Below are 25,513 nucleotides of genomic sequence, written 5' to 3' on the forward strand. Positions count from 1 at the left end.
AGGATGATGTTTTTGCAGTATTAATCTTTATGATTTGTTATATTGCAATATGTTATGGGATTGGTGTTTACGTCCGTGAACTATATTTGTCCCATACTTTGTCAAAAGTAAAGTCGTTCGTGGTCAGTATTCATGTACTGGTAAAAGAATGAATGGATTTTTGACAAATACAAAAGTTAAGCCTATATTTCAATTATTTGATGGAAGATAGGTTAAAATCTTTTGTTTTCAAGGATTATGTCTATTAATATCGTTATGCAAATAGTGATGGGAAGATAGAATGGATCCTTGTGTATTCCGCAGTATTGATCATCCCTGATCCATATTTTATGTATTACTGTGAGGCTCCGTAATGTATCTTATGTTGAGCATTATACAACCAAGTTGATTTTCTTAGCTTAGTTGTTGTTCCGTGAGATATGTTATGTCGAGCATATTGAACTAAATTAATCTTCTTGTTTGGTTATTTAGTTATTGCTCCGTAAGTATTCTTATATCGAGCAAAATAAATGACAATTAAATTGATTACTTTTGTAATTAGTTTGGTTGTGTATTCCAATTAGTTTAATTATGGGTTCTCTTGTAATTTAGTTGAGTTTTTTCGTGACTCCATAAGGTTTTTTTTTGTTGAGTATATGAATGGTTAAGCTAATCATTATCTTATGGTTAACTTAGTCGTAGCTCTGTAAGTTATCTTATGTTGAGCATTTTCAATTGAATTGATCACTTTTGGTGTTTAATTTGGTTGCGTATTCCGATTAAATTAATCATGGGTTTACTTGTGATTAATTTGATTGAGTTTTTGGATATAGAAAATCATTCTCATGGTTTTTGGTATCCAATAAAAATCCTTCTTTTCTTTTGAAATTAAGGCCTCTCTTGTTGTTCTTTCGGGAATGACATCAAATGGGGGAGAGTTCTTTTGAACTTGTGCTTAATGGTCATATCTTGAGGGGTGTGCAGCTGTGGAATTTTAGAGGGGTTATCTTGTATCTTTAAACTCCTTGATGAATGCATTTAGATTCGGCTTTATGATTGCATCTAAATTAGGTGGTATGTATTTTTTCTTTTAGTCATGAAATGTCACTCTCGGAAATTTCATTATGATCCCGTTCCTGTACCTTTTCCAATTTTATTGACAAAAAGGGGGAGAATTAATATGTAGTTCACACTACAAATACATATGGTTTCCGGATTATTGTGTAAGGGGGAGTGGTTTCCATGTGAGATGGAGTATTGACTAAGGGGGAATGATACATATCACCATAGTATTATTGTTGAAGTTGTGATACAATTGGACTTTGACACTGTGTAATAATACTATGACACTGTATAACAATGATCGACACCGATGCTTTCTCATTTTTGTAGCTACGGATCTTCAACAGCGGTGATGCTAAATTTACAACCTTTGGGATCATTGGAGTACTTGGAAGTGACGAAGATTTCGATAAATGTTGAAGATTAGACATGTGGAATAAGATCTACTAAAGTTTCTTTATCTTTTTGTATTCCATATGTATTGATAGCTTTGTCACTACAATTGACAAATGAGGAGATTATTAGAGCATTGTTCGGTCGAACTCGCATGCGTTGCTATCTCAAGAATGTTTGTCAATGTTAGTGATCAAAACTATAAGTCTTGATTTCTAGTCTATTATAGCTAAGTCTCGGACTAATATAGAAAGTGTAGTTGAGCTCAAGGACTTCATGGCGATTCATCATAAAAGTAGAAGAACTACTCAAGGAACCGGTGGAACTTCTCGACAAAAAGGTATGTGAAGACTTGAACTTATCTGTCACTCAAAAGTCTATCTACTCTATCTCCTACTCTTTGAGACAAGAAGTCGTATGCTATATATATAGACTTGGATTATACACATTTGGTATTTCGAGCCGAGTATACCTCGCCTATCTATATCTCTAAATATGTGTTGGTAAGCTTTTCACTTCGATCAAGTTTATCTTTAGCATGTGAAGAAAGTCATGATATGTTTCAATCATCTTGAAAATTGCTTTGGCGAGAAATGGTGTAACAACTATATAACGTCCTCTAAGAATGTTTCAATGATTGAATGAGAGTTTAGATTACATAACCAATGGTATACATAAGCATTGTTGTGGAAACACATTTATGTATAAGTCTTATTCCTTGAACCAAAGTTTGCGAACTTTGTTGATCAAGAGAACTGCAAGAATGGCATGAGCCAAGTCCGCGAACTGCCGAAGTTATCAAACCCGAGAATTTCTGCTGGAGTTGACAAACTACTTCCGTGAAGATAAGTACGCGAACTCAGTCCACGAACCCATTCCGCGAACCGGCGAAGTTCTCAAACCCGAGAATTTCTGCTAAAGTTTGTAAACTCTGCTCGGTAACTTAAGTCCGCGAACCTAGTCTGCGAACTTGAGAAGGTTATATATCTGAAGATGATTTCTGAACTTAAACTTAAAAAGACTAAGGAATGAAGTTTGCAAACCGTGGCTATAAAAGTTCATGAACCGATTCAAGTGAATCAAATCATCTTTGCTTCAATTGTGTCTTGTGTAGTACATGAGATTTCCTTGCAATTGAACAACTCTCTAACTAGTTCATTTGAAGTCATTCGAACTAGTTATGGTGAAGAAGAACATGGTTGATATGAAATGCTCATATGGCTAACCATTTGGTTAACTATTGTTGAACCAACAAGTGCATACGTTTGGGTACGGTTAACAAACCTAGAAGCGTGCATTGTCAAGTGTGTATAACAAGCTAAGTTTTCAATCTAATGGTTGAGAAATATTATCTTGAATCTAAATCAGGTTTTCATCTAACGGTGGATATTGATTTCTTTGTTACCAAGGTAACCTAATTGCAAACCCTGATTTGAAAGACTATATAAAGGAGACATCTAGTATTGTGCAAAACTAATCCCCACAACTCACTTGTGATACTAGTTTGCATACTAGAGTCGGTTCTCCTTTAAACTTTGGTTTTCTTCTTCTAAAACCAGGTTAACGACTTAAAGACTTCATTGGGATTGTGAAGCCAGACCGATACTACTTTTATCGTATTTGTGTGATCTGATCTTGCATCTTTTATCGTACGAGTACAATCAGATTGATTGACTTGAGATTGATATCTCCGATAGGAAAGATATAAAAAGTAATCACTTATATCTTCGTCTCATTTTTTGTGATTCCGCAACATCTTGTTTCGCTACCAAACAATTAAGATTGTTGTGAGGTGATTGATAACTCTGGGCTGTTCTTCGGGAATATAAGACCGGATTATCAATTGGTTCATGTTCACCTTGATTATTATAAAAATACGGAACAAAACCTTTAGGGTTTATCTGTGGGAGACAGATTGACACTTTGATAGACTTGTCTGTGGGAGACATATTTGTTTATTGTCAAAGCCTGCGATTGTGGGTCGTAGAAACTCTTAGTTGTGGGTGAGATCAGCTAAGGGAATCAAGTGCGCAGTATCTTGCTGGGATCAGAGGCTTAGGGAGTACAATTTTACCTTGGATCAGTGGGAGACTGATTGGGGTTAACCTACAGTCCAGTCCGAAGATAGCTTGGAGTAGGCTAGTATCTGTAGCGGCTTAATACAGTGTGCGTTCAATCTGGACTAGGTCCCGGGGTTTTCTGCATTTGCGGTTTCCTCGTTAACAAAATTTCTGGTGTCTGTGTTATTTCTATTTCCGCATTATATTTTTTTATCTTTATAATTGAAATAATACAGGTTGTGCGTTAGATCATCAATTAGAGTAATCCAACCTTTAGTTCTTGTCATTAATTGATCCTTGGATATTGGTCTTTGGTACCATCCAAGTTATTCCTCGTGTTTGATTAAAGACTCGTTGATTTCTATTAGCTCGAGTAAATCAAAAAAAGAGAGAGATATTAACTCCTTGAGATACTTTTACCTAGATTGAGTCTGACTGTCTAGTTGATTCTCTAGAAAGTATTTCGGAGTTAGTCCATACAGATTGCTAAGCGAAATATTGGGTGTTGTTGTTAGACCCCCGATTTTTCACAATGGCTACAATCTGGCGATCGTAACACCAGATTCTTCCACACCAAAGCAACAATCCACCTAAGATGCAGTAACATCCATTAACTTCAAGATCAACAAAATAATTGGGTTACAGACAAAGATGTCGTGGTTGGACTAATGATCGATCACTTCACTGATCAATATACGACTAGTACAATGATATATTAAAGCCTATTTGCAGCAATAACCCCAAGTTTAACACCCATCCAATGTGCCTCGCTTACGAAAGAAGTAACTCTTATGGAGATCAAACAAGCATTATTTTCCATTAACTTTGAAAGTGCTCCAGGTACGGACGTATATACTATAGTAAGTTTTTCAAATATTTTAGGAATCAACCCACATACAATTAATATATATATTACATAGTTTCTTTAACTCCTTTAATATGCTCTCACTCATGAACCACACGAACCTAACTTTAATCCCCAAAGTAGACCACATGTCCAAACCATCGCAATTCAGGCCTATAGGACTATGTAATGTCACCTAGAAAATCATTTCATTAATCCTAGTCAACCGCTTACGCCCCTTGCTCCCTTTCCTAATACGCCCTTTTCAAAGCGCTTTTGCACCCCAAAGATCTATGCAAGATAACATAACAATTCATATTATAACCTCAACCAACACTAAATATCCCCAAATAACACTTAAATTAGATATCCAAAATTCTTATGATAGTCTAAATCGAGGTTTCATTAGAAAAGCCATTACCAAATTAGGTTTCTCGACAACTTTCATAGAATACATCATGCTTTGTATAGCTACAGTCACATACTCAATCAACATCAATGGCACGCCGCATGGATATATCACTCCAACTAGAGGAATAAGACAACGAGATCCAATTTCCTCATATGTGTTTATTATTTGTGCGGAAATTATCTCAACAAACTTGGGAAACCTTTAGGCCAAAAAAGTTTTAGAGGGACTACGCATTTCACAAAAAGCTCCACCAATTATCCATCTTATGTATGCGGATGATCTCTTCATCACGTACAAGGCTACAACGGAAGGCACGAATCAACTCAAGCACCTTTTCCAAGAATACAACACATCAGCAGGTCAACACATTAATTCTTCAAAATCCATCATCATCCATCATCCAAAGCTCAACCAATAACAATTACTTGACCTTCATCAAGATTTTATATTCTCATAACCTCGACACCCCTGATCTACCTAGGAATCCAATTCAAACATGGAAGATCCTCTCGCCACATTTTTAAACCTCTACTAAATCGGTTGGCGCACAAGGCAAAGGACTGGATGACGAAATGCCTAACACCTTCGGAAGAGTAGCTCTCCTAAAAGCATCCCTAACCCCTACGTCAAACCGCATCATGCAAGCACAACTTCTACTTGTCAATGTGAATAAGAAAATAGATCGCATTAGCCGATTTTTTTTTGGGACATGACTCCTCAGTCAAAATGCTTCATGTACTGGGTTATGATAAGCTGACTAAGACCAAATCAGAAGGCGGGCTAGGAATTAGAAGAAGCATCCATCATAATAAAGCGCTACTCATGAAAGTCTAGAACATCCATGAGAAATTGGATTCAATCTATGCTAGCCTTTTCAACGAAAAATATTTTAATCAACAACCTCTGTTTTCGAGAACTCCAGCAAATCCATCTTCAATCAGTCCCAATGGAGGCAATTAGCATCCCTCATTACCACAATCAAGCATCATCTTTTTCATAAAATCAGAGATGGATTAACAACCTCTATTCAAGAAAACTGGATCCGACAATTTGCTAATTCCCTGGACCAGGCGAGATGCCACCCAATCCAGACAGTCGCTAACCTCATTGATCCTTTCACTCACACCTGGAATCACGATAAACTAAACCTCTTGCCACCCCATATCATCCAGCGAATCGCAAATATCCACCTACCCCAAAACAACCCCTCTGATAGAATCATCTGGCCTTTCACCAAATCTGGAGAGTATACCACATCATTTGGATATCACTGCTTAACCAGCTTACCGGATCATTCCCACCTAAACCCCTTGCCACCAACCAATTTTCTCTGGGCACTCTCATGTCCACCAAAATTACAACTTTTCTTGTGGAAAACAATCAACGAAGGTCTCCCGACATTCACCGTTCTAAATTATATCCACTTAACTAATACCAATATCTGTCCACAATGCAACTCCAGTCCGGAATCTGCTGATCATATTCTCATCCATTGTCAAGTGGCAGTGGCCGCATGGAACATTCTGCTCACAAGACTCCCCATTCATTCAAACACAACCCAAAATTTTTTAAACTTTCCAAACCCTCAAATGACAATCACACAAATTATACAATTGAAAACTCATCACACTGTCAAAATAACATTTTGTTTCCTTTTCTGGTTATGGATAGCTAGGAATGACTATATTTATTGACAAAGGCAACAAAATCCAGGTAACATTACCTAGATGACTATAAGTCTGCAACAAGAGTACTCTTGGGAACAGGAGAACCTCCCTTCTGTGATACCTGGAATACCAGATCCTGCAAACTCAAGTAAATAAAACACGAACGTCTACAACAATCTTCATATGTCGGGTTAAGCCTAATCTAGACTGGATCAAGATCAACACAGATGGAGAAGCGCGTGGATATCCAGGAATAGATGGAGTAATTTTCATTTGTATGGATGTTTCTGCTAATACCATGGTAGCCGTAGCACAACCACTAGAAATCACCATCGTCCTCATAGCTGAATCATGGGCAATGCTCATATAGCGATCAGAATGGCAAAAGAACGAAGATGGCCAAAGTTTCAATTTTAAACCGACTCGGAAAATTTGCTTCGATTCCTAACCTCAGACGACGATCCGTCTTGGTACATCTCAGGAATGATATCTGAAACCAACCAAATCTTGAGACAGATTCCCCACTGGACCGTCAAGCACAACTATAGGGAAGGCAATCGGGTAGCGGATGGACTGGCCAATCTGGCGGCGGACAACAATGAATTGGAGAACCTTACAACTTTATTTCGAGATCATACAATCCCACCATGCATTAATAAAATTGTAATGGATGACTCCTTGGGTATCACCTACCCTTGTGTAACTGCCTCTTAATTCTAATAATATTTTCCATGCTTCAAAAAAAGAAAAAAATGTTAGTCCCGCATCAAAAATCAAGAGTTATACTTGTATTTAGACTATATGAAATGTGAAATGGACGTCGATCATCTTCTCCATGATTTATAAATAGGATACCAAATTTCTTCGTGTGCATACAAATCCATAAAAAATAAAATAATCCTGACCGCTGGATATCTGGATTGGTATCCCTCCTCAGATATTTGGTATCCCCGTTTATAAATTGTGATCTTCTTTTCTCGTGCACAATTTGTACAAGAGTTGGAAGTTAGTTTTTTTTTTAGTCAGTTTTCACTATCACGGTGTAGGACTTGGGTTATGCGGCCAATAAAATAAAGGGCACCACATTAGACCGGATTCACAGATAAGTGAACAAATTTCTCTTTTGACAGTGTTGATTCGTGTGAACAATCATTTTCTGACACGTTCCAACTCAGCCTAGAGGTCTGAATCAGTTGAATGACTATTTTTTTCAAATTGGGAAAATGGGTCATTGTTCCAGCTCGGACTAACTCGCTCACTTGGTTGTCTTTTTTTTTAATATAATTTATATGCATAGAAGGATAAAGAGTCGATGTGTCCTAGTTCCAACTCAATCTGGTGAAATGATTTGGTTGAACAATCATCTTTTGTTTGGGATGTCTTTAAGAATGAGTTGTTGTTTAAGATACTTCTCATTGCATAGAGTCAAATATAGAATCAGGTTTCTCATGAATGCTCCAAACTCATTTCATTAGAAGCGCTTTCTTAACCTCCCTGTTGGAGTTTGGCATTTCGTAATCCATCATTTTCGCCTTGCGCCGACCATTCAAGAAGGGGTCTCAAAGATGTTACAAGAGGTCATGCTCTGCTTGAATTGGACTCCCGGGTAGATAGGGAGCGGGGTGGGGTTGATGTTGTTGGCATGTCAAAAGCTTGATGAAGTGCAACCACTTATTGCAGATCAATACTTGGATGATGGATAGTGATGTATTTCGATATGTTAATTCACTGACCTTCTGAGGTACTGTACAATTGGAACAGTCGTTTGAGATGATTAGTGCTTTCCGTTGAGGCTATATATGTTATCAAAAGATCGTCTTCATACATCAGGTGTAAAACCGGCGGAGCTTTCTGTGAGATTTGGAGTCCTTATACGATTTTATGGTCCTTTAGGTTTCCTTTGTCGAGAGAATATCCACACAAATAATCAACACATAGGATGAAAAAGTATCTCATTGCCGTATTCCCTCTAGTTGGAGTGATGTATCCATGCGGCGCATCGTTGATGTTGATCGAGTATGTGACTGTTGAAATGCGCAACATAATGTATTCAAATCTAATTTGGTAAAAACTTATCTAATGAAACTCAAATCTAAGCTATCATAGGCTTTCTGAATATTCAATTTAAATGATATTTTGGGGACTTTGGTGAGAGTTGATGATTTGATATGATGAAAAATATTTCCAGGGATTATTTTCTTATCGTGTATAGACCTTTGAAGTACAAATGCACTCTGATATTAGATTATCAAGAAATCGGGAAGGGGTCGTATGCGGTTAGAATTTTAGAGATGATTTTATATATAAGTGGGTGGCACTATAGAGCCTTATAGGTCTGGATTGTTATGGTTTGGATGGATGATCTACCTTCTGCATTAATGTAAAGTTTGTGTGGTTCATGATTGGGTGGATATCGAGAGAATTGAAAAAGCTATGAACCATCTCTATCAGCTGTAAATGTGTTGTTTCCCAAAAAAATCGTTGAAAAACTTACTAATGTATCATTCCATACGTGGAGCACGCTCAGAGCCGATGGAAAGACTAGTGGAAAATGAGTTTTTTAAGTCTGCTAGGAATTTATAGATAAGACTTCCATGGGATTTCTTTACATATAAGGGTTCCAAAGATAGTCTTTTCATAACAAAAATAAATCAAGCTTCCATAACAGTCTTAATATAAAGGGGCAGTTTAGGGAATGTAAAAGGCTTCCACGTGGATTTCTGTTAGGACTGCCTGAGGAACTTGTTTGCGTGGTCCCACTTCAGTTAGGTCTGCCGTAGAAACTAGTTTCTATAACCCTCCAGAAATATACGCGTACCTCCTCTATCACTTCTCCTCGTTATCCTAAACTCATCTCACTTTTTTTCTATTTCTTTTTTTTCCTTACAGACGGCAAACACTAACCTCTCTCCATCTTCATCTCCTTCACGAAACCAGAAATTGAACCTTTTCTTCATCTACTCTATCTCCTCCAGAAAACCAGAGGAATGAAAAACCCCATTTTCTGAACCGTGTTCATCATTAAATAAACTCCGTACTCAACCTATTCATGACCTCTGATCTCTCTAGAAACCCAAACTTTTCCAATTTTAACCCTGATAATCGTTCAATTCACCAGATCTATTCAAGGTCGTCTATTGATCAATAACTGGTGTTGTTTTTTAACCATTTGAAGAAGTTAAAAAAGAGCACAAAATGAAAACCCTAACTGTTGTTGGATTTTTTCGTGGTATGGGTAATTCTCAGTATTACATCTACAAACTGCTAATTGCAGGGTAAGAAACACATAATGGAAATCCTAATTTTTCAATATTTTTTTTTGAAGCATGTTAATTTTTGCAATTTCAGTTCTCTTGTAACTGGTTTGTACATTGATTTTGTTAATTTTGCCGCTGAAGCACATCGGTATGGACATGTGGGATATGGCTCTGGAGAGAAGGGACAAAAAGTTGCTCGAGAAATTGTATAATGAGAAGATCTATGTCAGATTTGTTTTTTTCCCGATTAATTGATAGTGTTTTCCCAATTTGATTTCTCTTGATGGATTTGTTGTTACTTTTACTTGAGCATCAACAAGTTAGAGTTTTGATTTTTATATTGTTTTCTCATTTGAATTGAAGAATCTTGGTTTACTTTTCAGGGGTTTAGAACGGGGTGCTGGTTACTACACTGGATATTTAAACAAGGTGAGGATACATAAGCTTAATTATTTGTGTTTTCAATATATTTCCACAAATATGAAGCTTATGTATCACTTTCAGTTCTCATTCAGTTCTGTTTGTAGCTTTTTGTGGTGATGTGGTGGTGGTACTAGATATGGTGGTGGCAGAATATCTTTCGTCACTTAAAGCTCCAAGAATGGTATGCATTATGCATATATGGATATGGATTTAGAATTTCTATAATAATCTTATTTACTGATCTTTTTGTGTGCACTAGGAAGTGACTCCAAAGATGTTAGAGTTCATGAGAAATCTAAGAAAGGTATTTTTTTTGAGAAAGATTAGTGAAGATTTCACATTTATATTTAATTGATGGTATTGGTTTGGAGAATAACCTTTAAATCTAATCGCGGGATATTATTGTGGGTTTTGTTGGGGGATTTGGTCTTCTTAAGACAACAGAAGAGCTTGGGAATGTGTTCACAAGCCCAATATGCACATGGATACTAATAAAGTGGAAGAAGTCGATAATGATGAGGTTATTCCTTTTTTATACTTTCAAGTTTAATTTTGTAGTATATCATATAGAAGCTATATCATTGTTTCAGTTTCAGCTATTGCTACCCTGGTACCTATTATTGGATACAGAGCGGGTGTTTTATTTATCGTGATACACTATTAATAATGTAACAAGATATGATTAGGGAACGTGGGTTCTTTTTAGGACTTGAATCTGTAGAAGCTATTATCATTGTTTACCCTTTTATAGGTTTCAAGGGGGAATGCCTTGGTATATGTTACAGAAATTTCAAGTGGTGTTCTTCTATGTCCTAATATAGCAACGCGGGGACTGACTCTCTTGGTGTGGATTTGGACGTGCAGGTATATTTCATCTGATTTTTTATTTTCTTCGGAACTCTATAAATGAGTTTTCTGAGCACTTCATGTTGAGTTTTCTGAGCACTTCATTGATTTTATAGTGACATATCTGATTGTGTGTAAACTTGATTACTTTGTTGTTTCTTTTATTGGAAGTAACTGTATAAACAGTACGTACCAAACAATGATGAATGCAACTGAAATGGTACATATATGGACAGCATGAATCCAAAATGCATCTCCATAGATTGCTTTGCAAGTGCACTTGGAGCTTAGTACATTAAGGATGAAGATTGTGAAGTGGCTGTACAGTTGGTGGTAAAAGCTGGCTATCCGAATGCCGAGGAGCTGGCACTCAATGACTAGTTTCGCGTGAGACATACCCTTGAGATTATCATGTTAGGTTCATTTTTTGGTGCTAGAGTTGTGAATTATTGCAGGTTATCAGTCTTGTCGGTGCACAAAATGCATCCCTTCATCCTGATGATGTATTATTACTAGATGTCAGACTTGATTGCTTTATATCATGCATAGGCGAAATCAGTAAGGATCTTGATTGAAAGATTACACTTTCTTCAAAGTGGATTATGACTTAGGATACATTTGTTATAGCTTATGCTTAAGCATCACATTTTTTATATAGTGTTTTTTGTTTTGCCATCTGTTGTGAATTGTAGAGTGTTTGAACAACTTGGGTTTCTAGTTCAAATCTATCTCATGCTTTGTGGACCTTAGTTTATCTTGACCTTAGTGCTCGTATCTAGCAGTCACTTTATAAGTTGGGCAATCATGGGGTTCGAGGGAAGTATGTAACTGTGGCTCACATCCTAAAATTGCCTTAAAAATATACATTTTAAGATTCTATTGTGGATAAATGTGATTCTGGATGTTAACTGCTACCGTGGATTGAGCCTGATTTTTTTTCCTTTTTTTCCTGGCAACACTTATCAGATCTATTTATCTGAATAAGAAATAAAATATCTTATTTTCCCATCTTTTGCCTATTCCTTGAAGGCTGACGCCTTGGTTATCTTGTAGGTTTGAAGTGGGTGATAATGATTGGTTGAGTTTGCTGCTTGCTTGAAGCAGAAGGCATACAAGGAATTTAAAGAGTATGTGTTCATTTTTGGACTGGCATAATAATTGAAACACTTTTTAGGAAGATTGTAACAAGAACTTGAGTCCGTTAGTTCTGTATTGAAGTTCTATATGAAATAAATGTGACATTTTGATTAGAATGCTAGCAATTGCCGACAAAGATGAGTACCAGTAGGTCCACCATCTCCAGCTGTTACTATGAAACATATTCTGTTGATTTTTTATGGTGTGACATGTTCGTAGTCCTAATAGCTTTTGTCATTGTGAAGTGTTGTGTGCAACCTTAGTGATTGATATACAAGTGGCTGGTACAAGCAATTGATTTGTAGATCGAATGGGGATTTCTTTCTCTTTTGCATATCTACTGTTTTCGTACTTTTCTTTTTTATATTCCAGAATCTAGTCACACCTATCTGTTTGGTATGATATGGCATATATCATATTTGCAATTAATATACAAGTGGCTGGTACAAGCAATTGATTTGTAGATCGAATGGGGATTTCATTTTTCTTTTGCATTTCTACTGTTTTTATACTTTTTTTTTATATTCCAGAATCAAAACACACTTATATGTTTGGCATGATATGACACATATAACATTTGTATACCTTAAGATGGTCATGTTGTTTCAACTTATGTTGTTGAATTACCTGTTGATTGCAGATGAGATGAAGAACTTTTTGGCTTGCATATGTCGACATGGAAATCCTTAACTTTGAAAATGTTGACAACCCTAGCAATGTCATGGAGCTTAGATTTTGGGCTTTTTACAAAGATAAACATTAGCAAGGACTGGTAATTGCTTACAACTTTTCGTTATGTTTTTGTAGGATTTCTTTTTCATAATTTAACTAGGTCTCCTACCATCTCCTATCTCTTGATCTTTCTATGTTAGTTGAGAAGCTCCATAATTTTGATAATCTATGTATACCTGATCATGGGTTTTGGGACATCTGGATGCTCATCATTTTCTTATTAGTGTTGGCATGGGCAGGTGAATTATATAACTGAGTTTTATCAGCTCAATGTTTTGCAGGCTGCAAGAGAAACCGGTGCAATTGAAGAAGGATAATGTTGAAAAACAAGTGGAGGCTCTTACATGGCATTTGCAGTTGATAGCTCTTGGCATGTTCAAGGTGTTGCGTGTAAAATGTTACTACTAAACTATGGAGTATTTTAGAAAAAAATTGTTGAAACTTAGAACGTCGTCCTTAGCAACAATCTGGAAATAGAAGATTGAACACCATATTACCATATGTGTTGTGATACTTTTTAAATCAAGTTGCTTTGGTAGTTTTGTCTGAGGAAGATTCAGATTTGGATCATGAGTGATTCTGGTTTTTTTAATTTGCATAACAGATTTTGTTTTTAATAAAATGCTAATTCAATTTTTTGTTCGCCATATTTGAATTTAGTTTCATATTTCAGCTGAATCAGTTTTGAATTCAGCTGAATTAATTTCATTTTTTTTTATAAAATATAATCCAGCAAAAAGCTGTTTTTATCAGCATGGAATCACAGGCTGCCAATAGTAGTCTTTATTTGAAAAATTTAAAGAATCTTAGAAGCAGTCCTTTTGAGAAATAAGACTACAAAATTGGGGCTCCCGGAAACAGTCCTTTTCCAGGGTTTTAAGTGTGTTTCTGGCGGACTGTTTTATTTCAATTTCCACTAGTGAAAAGAGGGCTTGTTTGATTTCTGTGGGGGTTACTTTTCCGGTGAGCATAGTACATTGTCAAGACGTTAACCTAGCTTAGAGTGATTGCTGCAAATTAGCTTTCGTCTATCACTATATTTGGTCCCTTATATTGATCGGTGAGGTGATCAATCATGAGCGTAACTATGGCAACCTTATCAATAATCCAGTTGTTTTGTTGATCTTGGAGTTGTTGTATGTTGTTGCAGCTTCAATGTAGTGTTGAATTGGTGTGGAAGAAAGTGATCACTACACAATTTTTCCGGAATAGCAACAGTTGTATGCATTTGCAAAAGGGACTTGCAACAGCGAAAAGCCGTTGCGAAATCTGGCGTTGCATATTTTTCGCAACTGCTCCTAAGCCGTTGCGAATGTTTTTCGCAACGCTTTTCGGTTCACCCAAGTGTTTTTCTCGGTTTTGCAACTGTTTGGCTATTGCGAAATTGAAAATAGAGCAGTTGCGAAATTTAGAACCAAAAAAACTTAGAACAGCGAAACTTAGCCGGACCGGAATTTATTATTCTGGTTCTAAATTTAGTAACTGTTTCTGGCCGTTGCTAAATTTTTGTAACATGAAAAAAAGTCAAGTCAAATTATCGTTGACCTAGTCAAGAGTTCCATGTAACATTTTCAGGCCAAATCCAGGCCAAAACATATAAACATAAGTAGGTAAGAGAGTCGTTCATATAAAACAACCTAAATGTCTGAAATTCAAATCACACGGCTTTGGAATAAATTCAGTGGAGGTTAGTCCGAAAAAACACCAAAATTATTGACTCAGCAACACAGCGCAGGTATTTGAACATTCTTCCCTGAGTAGTTGTACTAAAATAAATTATTATCAACTTCTACCTGGTAGACCTAGGAAGTATATGTGAAAGGAAATCACTTACTAAAGCAAGCTCTAATTGCCTCAACGGTTACCAGCACAAGGATGAGTTAGTGGACGTTCAACTGCCTCTTTAATTTCTTGAATTTGAGCATCTAGTCCACCAATGTATGTATATGATTCCAGCGGTGCCTTCTACACCTTCATAACAGACACCATGGGATCAACATCATCTTGAAAAGGAGAGGGCCTTGTTATAAAAAACACAAAAAATTAAATTGACTAATATTTCAGAATATAGATGAGATTCAAATAAACACAGATCAATTCACAAATCAAGAAACAATTAAATTGAGTAATATTCATGGGTTTTCAATGAATGGCTAAACCTTACAGATCTATTTCTATAGATGAGACTCAAATTTTTAAACCACTAAATCAATTTTAAGCACCATCGTATAGTAATATAAATCAAATCTGATATACTCCCACGTGGTGAACAGAGTTAAGAACCATAAGAAGTTACACACCACTACAATTGCGACTTAAAATAGTTCATTTTATGTATTTGTGCATTAGTCAATATTGGATTACTTACTTCGATGAGAAGGATGAGGAGAAAGATCTATCGCTTGCAGCCTTGAACATGCCAAGAGTTGGAGTGTTGCATACGAAGCACCTATTGTTTCTCGAACGATGCCGCTGACGAAAGAAAATCAAGTAAGACTCATAAGCTTTCGATAAAGAATGAAAAAACGTAGAAATACATGAAGCAAAACTAAACAAATACTTGCAAACACTGAAAACTCTCAATTTACACCTCCAATTCCTAATTCCTCAAAGCTACATCAGAAAAGATTGAAAAATCGCAATTGATCAATAAACAACAATCTATTCACTTCTCATAGTTAGTCATGGAGAAAAGCTCATTTTTTTTCGTAATATTGCTAACTTACCAGCAAATATTTCATAAAATCTTGACAGAGTTTTGAGCTCTCCAAGTACCTAGAGCAGCATCATTGGAGCTTATCTCCACCTAAACAATAATGAACTTGAGTTATGTAAACTTCATTGAATTTCTATATAGGGGTCAAAGTATACATAATATGTGTCATTAGTCCAATTCTGATCGACTAAGGATCAGTAAATAAATACTTACCCCAATGCGCTTTTTTGCACGACAACATAATAAACCTGATGCATTGCATGAAAAACTAAATTATCCAGCATTAAGCATACCATTTAATCTTGCAAGACAAGAGGGGAAAAGGTATGAAGTTACTGCAAGGAAGTACGAGAAGTGGATAAGGGATCTTACCGCACAGGAATGCTTTCGCGAAGGATGAATTTAGATTGAGTCTACCATCCCCAAACAATAGTCACCAAGCACAAATCATCTCCCAAGCTATCCTTGCAGCAGTCTTCATCTTGTTCTCCATAATCCCTGGATTTAAGTTCATAATTCCCAACCTAGAATACACAAAAACAAACCAAAATCATTTATAAGAATACCAACCAAGTATGGCTACCAAAGTTTATTTAAACAAGTTCCGTACATTGTAATCTCAGAATTCTCAGATTAATATCTTGTGTCATGAGTAAGTTGACAAACATAATTAGTCTTCTGAAACTCTTAAGAATGTAAACAATAGAGAAAATTTAATATCTTTGTAAACATATGACAACTTGATTAGAACATATTAGTTTAAGTATGTCTATCGACTTTATTGTCACTTAGCAATAGTGATCATTACCTCGCAAAAAAGTATACTGAAGGTTAGTATTCAACCATGTAAACATGAAAGCATAAGCATAAAGAAAAGTACGTACCTGCAAACGTAATGACAGTAAGTCAATAAAAACATAATCTACGGAATTTAACAAGTGGAAAGTCACAATTCTAATAGTACGGTCTCTAATACTCTAACAAATGAAGGCTGCAAAGCTAAGAAGTAAAAAATCAGACTACAAATTCAAAAAATATATCTAAGACTAAATGAAGGACTACAAAACAGTCTATAAGGAGCACCTCATCGCCTGGCGAACAAACTAAAACCAAAGCTTGCAAAATACACTACTGGGCACCATTACTAACAAAAACCTGATCAGGAGTATATGTGAGGCCATTCTCCGCTAATAGCTTTTATCCCAGCCTAAATGTTCAAAGCCAGGTCAAATTGTATATCTGTCTAAAGATTGCACTAAAAAATGCCAAGAAAATAATGAATAAACAACGTCAGTAATAACAGCTGGGGTATCAAAATCAGATTCTCCAGTAGCTAATTTTATAACAGGAACACCAGGTTGATCAGTTATAGTCATAGTTTTTGAAGGCATCACAGAACTGACCCTCGGGCTAAGTAAGATATCAACCTTCTTTATGCTCTTGTTTCAGTAGCGTTTGTTCTAAGTGACTGACCTTTTCTCCCTTTTTCCAAAAATCTTCACTAGAACAGAACCCATTCAAATCAGTCTAAAAATTCAAAATTGGGGTGGTTTCCAAGAAAGAGATAAAACAAACTTACTTGGGAGAGGAATTAAGAAGTTGAGAAACAAACACTGGATTTGTTGATTACGGATTCTAAGGTATGAAATATGTAGCTTAACAGTAACAGAGTCATTCAATGTATCTTAAAATATCATCAGACAATTATTTTTTAGCAATGAGAGGTGCTTCCTTAGCAGGCAGACTAGGTTGGCGAAAAAAATGGAGGCATATGAAACTCAAGAGCTAAGCACCCTCATCAAGTGAAGCTGATGATGGCGTCATAGCTTCCATTTGATACCAGCCAACATACTTCTACTGTTCTACATATAGTACAAGTCATTTCATCAAACACCATATGTTCATTACAAAAACATAGAGAAGGAGTTAGATATCCATACAGTAAACCAATCTCCGCAAAGGCTGAAGCTGAAACAGCCCCATATGTTCCTGAGAGCTTCCGAGCATAGTATCCTTCAAAAAATCACCATCCCTTCTGCTAACAACACCTCAATAACCTTCTCCACCAAGACCCCATCCCCGATCTCCTCCACCACCACCTGCCAGATAGTCCAAGAGCAATAAAAATCCTAAAATTCAAAACAATTGATAAATCAAAGGAAGATTTCATCAGAGGAATCAATAAACAGATCGATCAAGAATATTACTAACCTCGACTCTTGAATTCCCACATCCACCTCCACCACCACCACCGCTTCCTTCTCTCCTACAACCAACCAACGCCAAACCACCAATAAAACTACCATAAAAATAAGAGAAGGAAGAAGATACTGATGTCAGTTGTGTCATATTGCATCGATCTAATAACCCAAATCTCGAATTAGGTCAAAACGCAAGCTTTTTGCAAACCCTAACTTTGAAATTGCAGCTGGTTTTCAGAATTTGATGGAAGAGAAAATGGTATGTGTTGATATTGTTCTCTCAATATTAGCTCATGGTGGCGGTATTTTGGTTATAGAAGAAGTGAGACGGAATTTCTTTGTGAAGCAGAGAGTAAAATGGTGAGGGAGAAGCAGAAAGATACAAAAGTAATAGAGGCGGAGAGAATAATATGTTCTCTCTTGTTTGGGGATAAATGATAAGTTTGGGGGATACATTAGATCTCTAACCATCCATTTTTTTCAGAGAAAATCCAAACCATCAAAAATAGTGTTTCCATCCACTCAAACTCGTCAGACACGTGCAATCCTGGTGTTACTTTGCACACAAGCAGGCAGCACAAGTGATACGGACAGCCGTTGCGAATTGCAACACGGCTCAAAAACTCGATACTGCAGCAAGCAGTTGCTAATATTTGAGCAGTTGCGAATCCGCAACTGCATAAGAGCTGTTGTAAAATTTAGTTGCTAATCGAGAAAAATGGTGTAGTGGAAGTTACGATCACCCGACTGCAACCATTGGATTCTGGATTTTTGTTTCTAATAAGTTGAATGGCGATGAAGCAGGGTCATGTGATCACTTATGAGCAGTTTTTCTTCGAATAGCTTTTACGTCAAGTCGCTTCCACTTCGGATAGCACATTGGTGTTATGCCATTTTTATTTGGGTCATAGATTTCTTGATCATTTTGGGAAGATGGATGAAAGTTTCTTTGTTCCACGAAGTCATAATTTTGATATTGACATAAGCTTTAGTTGGAGGTCCAGTGTGGGTTTTACATCATGATGTTGGATTCATGTTGAATCGACCACTTGTTGCAGTTGCGGATGGGTAAGCCATAAATGCTCAAATTAGTAATTATTGGTCCCTTGCCAGTCGATGGCCTTTATTGAAGCAGAAGCGGAGCATAATCAGATGTGATTCATGATAAATGAGTAACCTCTGCATGTGGATTAGCAGTTCGCTAATGCTGTGTGGCAGTAGCTCGATATCATGTCCTTGCTGATTGTTTGTCCAGGTAAACGGGTCGCCTCTAAATCAAAAATCCGTAAATCTCATTTCATCTGTCTATCATATTGAGGAAAGGTTGAGTTTGCATAAGTTATCTGTCGACCCCCCTTATTCCCGATTGATTCATAAGCTCACTAAAATCCCGTATCGATATCCAAGGGGTGTTGGCACTGAGAAAGATTGTGGAAAAATCTTGCCAAAAATCCTTCTTTGTGTTCGAATGCAGTGGGCCACAGATATCCCTGCATAACCATAGTTGTTAAGGTGGGGGTGAAGTAAGGAATTTTTTTTTGTGATGGAAAAAGATCATATATTAACTAGCAAATATAGTACAAAATATTTACAAAATCATTTTTGTCAAAAACATTAGAATCTATGCTAGATTTATGAGCTTTTTGGTGCAAATTATCTGACATGTATTATAGCTTTTTAATCCTTGCCTTCTTGGGAATATAGTCCGATGCTGAGTTATTTTTCCTCTTAATATATTTCATTTTAATTGTCCTTACACGTAATAAGGACTTGAATATTACTTTAGGAGTGCAATACTCCCATGTTTTTCCACATTGGACATAAATTCCCACGCCTTCTAATCTTGGGGACGGTAAAGTGATATTGGAATTGTAGTAATTGTTAAAAAAAGTTCATATGGTTTGACTAAAGTTTTAGAAAATTAACATTATGTTACAGGGCTTACGACCCATGAATGTGCGGTCCATCTAGATTCCTAGGGTTGTATATAAAGGAAACTATGTAATGGTTCTATTTTAATTTCCTAAAAAGATTTTTCTTCTTCCTCTTATCTCTCCATGTTTCACCCATAATTCTCCTCAAACACGTTATCAAGCACGAGCTCTAACCCTGCGGTAATCAATTTTGATTTTTTTTTCCGGGTTGCTATCAAATACACTACGTTGGAATCAATGGAAAGCATCAAATCAGATAAGTTGGATCTATTTTTTTTTCCTTTCCTGTTTTTGATTTCGACATACCCAATATTAAATCCCTAGTAAAAATTAATTTGATATATCGGTTCTATATCTGTTCTGGATCTGTGTATCCCATACCCATATCTGTGATGAAAATTAAGCCACGTCTGTGCATCAATTTGAATTTTATAATATCAGATTATGTCTTGGCACCCCATGTGCAACGATTTGAATTTTATAATATTAATATCATGCATATGCTTCTGTGGTAGCGGATGATATTCATGCGATAACGGTCCGCGGCATGGAACCACTGGGAAAAGAGGAAGAAAAGAAACCCTGGAAAAGAGGTAGGGTGTTCGTGTTCTGTATAATTCATTCAGTTCCCAGCCGATCCGGCCCAGTAGCCGAACCGATCCCGATCCGGTTCAGTCCAACCGTCGCAAGATCCTGTCCCAGCCTGTTATATCCTGTTCTGTTCCGTTTTTTTGGGGCTGTGCGCGACCAAGGGCGTTCCGTACTATACTGCGGGAACCAAAATTTAAAGTATGTAATTATAACGCGAGTTTTTACATTGAATATTTACTAGGCTTATTTATTTGGTTTTTAGAACATGCCTAGTTCTGTTTTTTTTTTCTTAAGATAAGTCACTATATAAACAACCAATTTAAATTATGATTGCTATCTCGACCATTGAGAATTTTGATTTTATTGTTGTTTTGTTCTCTTGAAATGATATTGGCTATGGTTGAATGATGTTTATCTTTTGTTCATTGGTTGTACCAACTCGATTCAAATATATTTATTTGGGGTTTAAAAGTACTTGAGCACCATTTTGTGTATTTGATATTTTCTGCCCAAATTTGAATGTGCTCTGGGATGTAATCCGCTTGCTCGACTATTAAAGAGTCGATAGTTTCAAAAGATACGTTCAAATAAAACCACACATATTCCAATTTTTGTGGAAGAACTCACAGAAGATTATATGAGTCAAAAAATTTCCATTTATTTACTTCATCCATGATAATAACGAACCAGTACATGTTGAAGTATGAAAACAAGAGAACTATCTTTAGTTATATATTCAACCTAAAGTAAGTGGTTGACATGTGTAGTGAGACTCTCTTGGCCTATTGAGATAAAGAAATTTCTCAAATTAAGCTAAATGTAACAAAATTAAAAATGGAAAGAACCTCGAAGTAATGAGGGTTAGACGTACCGATTCATATAAATCATGTGAAAAAGGACATATGTATCATGAGACAATGATGTACTTTTGTCTTCGGTAGTAATAACACAAATACACAAGTATCAACCGAGTATGGGATCAGCTAAAATGTAATTGTAGCTCCCATCATAAATAAAAAAGTTGGAAAAGCACCTGGTCATAGGTATTGGTATATACAATGTAATGTGTGTATCATAGTAGCAACCAATTTTCACATCAACTTTAATGGAAGCAAGAACTTTGCCGGGCCAATCGACTATCTTATTGAGTTGAACGAGATCTTATGTCTGCACTTATGAAATGAAAACACGAGACATAAATTCTCTAAATCACTTGAGATATATTTGGTGACACGTAATATATATTCACTCTAAAGTACTTGAGTTGAATCCCACTTTTATTACGTAATAAGGCCACACCACTTATTAAAACTCTCAAGACCCAAGTGTCTAACTCATAGTTGTTTTTCTTCCACTAGCTTAAGGAATTTAAACTAGTTTTTGAACTATTTCCTTATGATGTGACTACGAGGATTGGATCATCGAGCACAGCATTGGTCAAAAATTTGTTTTCAAGATAGAACAAAGACGTCATAAATTCTCTACATGTACCGAGAGATAATCACACCTTGTTAAATTCCAAAGTAACCCATACAAATGGATATCATGTGGAACCTCACATTGATGATAATGTAATTGATTGCATCTTTTATAGTTTCTAATATATTTGGAAGGAAATATTTCTTAGAGAAACTAATGAGTCAATCAAGTGAAATGTAAATCACTAGAGTATTTGAATTATTGAATCCATATTGACTCCAACGATGAAATGTTGGGAATTGGCTCATTTAGGATTTGGCATAACCATAAAGACACTTTAATTGTGACATGATGTTTTATTTTGAAAGGAATCATGCGTACATCACTGTGTTTGAGTGGACAAGACAATGGGAAAAACATTGACAGAATGGGAAGTAACGGTATATCTCTCAATAAGTATTCTCTAAAGTACTAGATGCACAACCCCCCTTCCCATTATGCTTTTAGGCAAGAATGCATATCACTCATTTTTACAAAGTCTTCAGTAAAACATCATCGAGACCATCCTAAGATGCAACTGGTAAAAATTCCATATTACCAAGAAAACAAGGTGAAATTTAGAAAAAATATTCATGCAGAATGCGGACCATTAACGTGGATGATGGATCTGGTGAATGTTTTGACATTTTGGACTAGTTATAGTTCCCAAGAAATTTGCGTACGACAACTCCTAGCACATATTACACAATGAAAAGTGCAAAGTCTCACCACCTTTGTTAATGCTAGTGAATTTACATCAAAAGGACTTGATGAATATTGCATGTTTAATAGGATCAATATAAAGCATCTTATACCCAGTGGTCTCGCAGAGGCTACCATCAAAGGTTACAGATGGTGTCTAAGGAATATTACGCGCATCTTTACTTAATTCGTTTTAGAACCCAATTTTAGTCAACATTTTCTGCGTACCAGTTGGTAACTGAATTTAAGCCTGACATTTGTGTTCTTACGCATTTTTGGTTGCACTATATATGTGCCATTATGAGTCCACATCGTACTATGATGGGTCACGAAAATGATTAAGTAATTTTGTTGGATATTTTCTCTCAACAATTATCCGCATTTTAAAACCTTCGGTAGGAGATCTCTTACTGCTAGATTTGCAGGTTATCACTTTAATGAGACAGTCTTCCCGTCGTTAGGGGGAGATAAGAAAAAGTATTTTCTAAGGGAACGACATGAATTTTCGTAGTGTGTTCCCACTGTGTCTCATATTGATTCTTATACTCCACAAATTTAAATGTGAAGTGACAAAGAATAATCAATTTTCAGAATGTACACTGATGTCGCTAGAGTGATAAGATCACACATACCAGCTGCAAATATTCCTGCAAGGTTAGAAATCCTCAGTATGGGGTACACCATAGACTAAGGTGTTGCAACTATACTTGGTGGAAGTGTAGTTGAGGTCGTGGCTCCATAAAGAAAGATGGAGAGACCACCAGGTTCGATCAATGCTCACCTAGAAAGGAAGTAGATGAGTAAAGCACAACGTAATTTGTATCATTACTGAAATCATCTCATTTGATTGTCTCTGACTATTTCCATCAATCAATACTGGAGGATGCTCCGAAGTTTTAAATGATTCTAGAGAACAATGAAATCCTGACGGATTACGAGAATGCACATGAGTCAATGGAAGAATCATGCATGCACAGTGATGATATAATCCACAAATAGTTGCTCCAGAAGTAGAGTACAATGAGATCGAACCATTCTTTATTTTGATTAATTTTAAATAAATAACATATTTGGCCTACACAATCCAGGTAGAACTTAGTTCTTTGGAAAATAGACGGGTATTTGGTGTGGTAGTGCTATCCAACCAAGTGTGAAGCCTATTGGACATACATAATTAATTTTGTCATAAAACAAAATGAGAAGAAAGTAGTCTTAAAGTACAAAGACTCGCCTTGTGGCGCGAGGTTTCTCACAAAGCCCTGGAATTGTTCTCTTGTAATGAACGTTATAGAGTTCCGCTACTTAGTTAGATTGGTAATTTCAAAAGGACTTGAAATGCAGCATATGTATGTGGTTGTTACGTATCTCTAAAAGAATCAAGAGATAGAAGATATTTACAAAAGTACTTGATAGACATTTTTTCCCCAAATCAAGTAACTATAAACCACAAAGTGCGGTTACAATTAGATAGAATGTTCACTTATAGATTGAAGTAATCAGGCGGAAGTGGTGTACCCGTCTAAGTTATTTTTTCTTGCGTATTCAAAAGAAAGTTCCTAATTTGGAATTGTAGCTATTTATGTCGACGATACAGACATGATGGGTACTGTTGATGTAACAAGAGACTTTAAAAGCTATTTAAAATCCGAATTTGAGATGAAAGATCTAGGGAAAGCTCTACCGAGTACTGAGCTTGTGGGATATTATTCCACCAGTTTGCATACGTCTAAAGTTGTCAGGAAATTTAACAAAGACATGCATCCTGATAGCACTCCCATGATTAGTCGAGGTTCAAATGTAAGTAAGTGACCATTTCGTCTAAAGGAAGATGACGAATATGTGTTGGGAGATGAAATTCCCATATCTAAGTACAATAGACGCATTGTTGTACTTAGTATAATAATGTACTCAATTAAATTTTACATCCTCGGGGAACTTGTTATCTAGATATAGCTCAGCGCCAACGCAACGTCATTGGAATGGTATGGTGAACGTAATCATGTACTTAAAATTAACCATTGGCATAAATTTGTTTTATCCCTACAAAGACATTAAAAGGAATGCTAATGAAAGTGCAATCCAAAAGTTGTTGATTATGAAGGAACAATAATATCTTCTTCAACGAAAGTACTCATAGGGAGATATGGTAGATTATTTTCTAGGTTATCACCGATATTCAGTTACGAAAAGTACATGACAAAAGGAACTGTCAGGAACAACTCTGAAAGTAATCAGAGGGAGATGCCGACATCAGGAGGAGGATCCAAGGATATGATGTCGACATATTTTACTTCGATATTGAAGATGTGTTGTACTCGTTTTCCCTTCGATCAAGAATAGTTTTTCCCAAAGGGTTTTGTTACTCGACAAGGTTTTTAGCGAGACAACATTCAAAACATGAAGTATGTTGAACGTTGAAGACATAAAGATTGCGCTGATATTACTGAAAATATCTGAATCAATGAAATGAAACGCGATACTCTGTTAAGCAATGTAACTTCCAGAATCACCAACATGGTCTTATAAAGACTCAAGTCACCAAAGTAAAGTGTGATAAACTCCTTTTGACTGCATTAGATTAATGAAAATTGTATGACATGAGGGGAAGCATCTAATGGTGTGTTGAACTATTTTCCTTTACCGAGGTTTCTTTCTCCCACAGGGTTTTGTCACTCGGAAAGGTTTTTAATAATATAAACAACAAACACCAGGAATGTAATTTCCCAGCTAAGGCTATTTTTTTTTTCCACAAGGATTTTCTGCCTTAGGAGTTGTGAAGCAACTAGTCAACTTCAACGGAGCAAAATGATCATCTGCAACAGATCACCTTTACTTGCATCTTTCATGTTGTACTCTTTTTCCTTCGTCAAGGTTTTATCCCACTGGTTTTTCCTTGTCAAGGTTTTAATGAGGCAACATATACAAATCCAACTATGTTCTAAGTTTACTTTATATTGTAATCTTTTTCTTTAGTTCAGGTTTTGTCCCTCTGGGTTTTCCTAACGAAGTTTTAACGAGGCAATTAAATTAGACTCGTCAACCTTTGAAGATCGTATTGCAAGTGACGAACTACATGTAAAGTACGAGACAACATGTGAA

At 36.2% G+C, this 25,513-nt stretch overlaps 2 long non-coding RNA genes across 12 annotated transcripts; one reads left to right on the forward strand and one right to left on the reverse strand.

The window, feature by feature from the left end:
- Positions 1-9,252: 9,252 nt before the first annotated feature.
- On the forward strand, positions 9,253-13,461 carry LOC113282868. 11 transcript variants are annotated; one of them, XR_003327209.1, is made up of 10 exons: positions 9,253-9,692; positions 9,816-9,899; positions 10,058-10,103; positions 10,202-10,278; positions 10,357-10,401; positions 10,535-10,617; positions 10,849-11,501; positions 11,997-12,070; positions 12,721-12,852; positions 13,094-13,461. It is a non-coding gene; the product is annotated as an uncharacterized LOC113282868 (long non-coding RNA). The 11 variants fall into 11 exon arrangements; XR_003327214.1 differs by having other exon boundaries at positions 10,849-11,398; XR_003327216.1 differs by having other exon boundaries at positions 10,849-11,356.
- Positions 13,462-14,680: 1,219 nt separating this feature from the next.
- LOC113281767 lies at positions 14,681-15,614 on the reverse strand. Its single transcript, XR_003326355.1, has 3 exons — positions 15,539-15,614; positions 15,181-15,284; positions 14,681-14,783 (listed from the first exon to the last, which is right to left on the reverse strand). It is a non-coding gene; the product is annotated as an uncharacterized LOC113281767 (long non-coding RNA).
- Between the last annotated feature and the right edge of the window lie 9,899 nt (positions 15,615-25,513).

This window comes from Papaver somniferum, chromosome 5, assembly GCF_003573695.1.
Source record: "Papaver somniferum cultivar HN1 chromosome 5, ASM357369v1, whole genome shotgun sequence".
Lineage (NCBI taxonomy): Eukaryota > Viridiplantae > Streptophyta > Magnoliopsida > Ranunculales > Papaveraceae > Papaver > Papaver somniferum.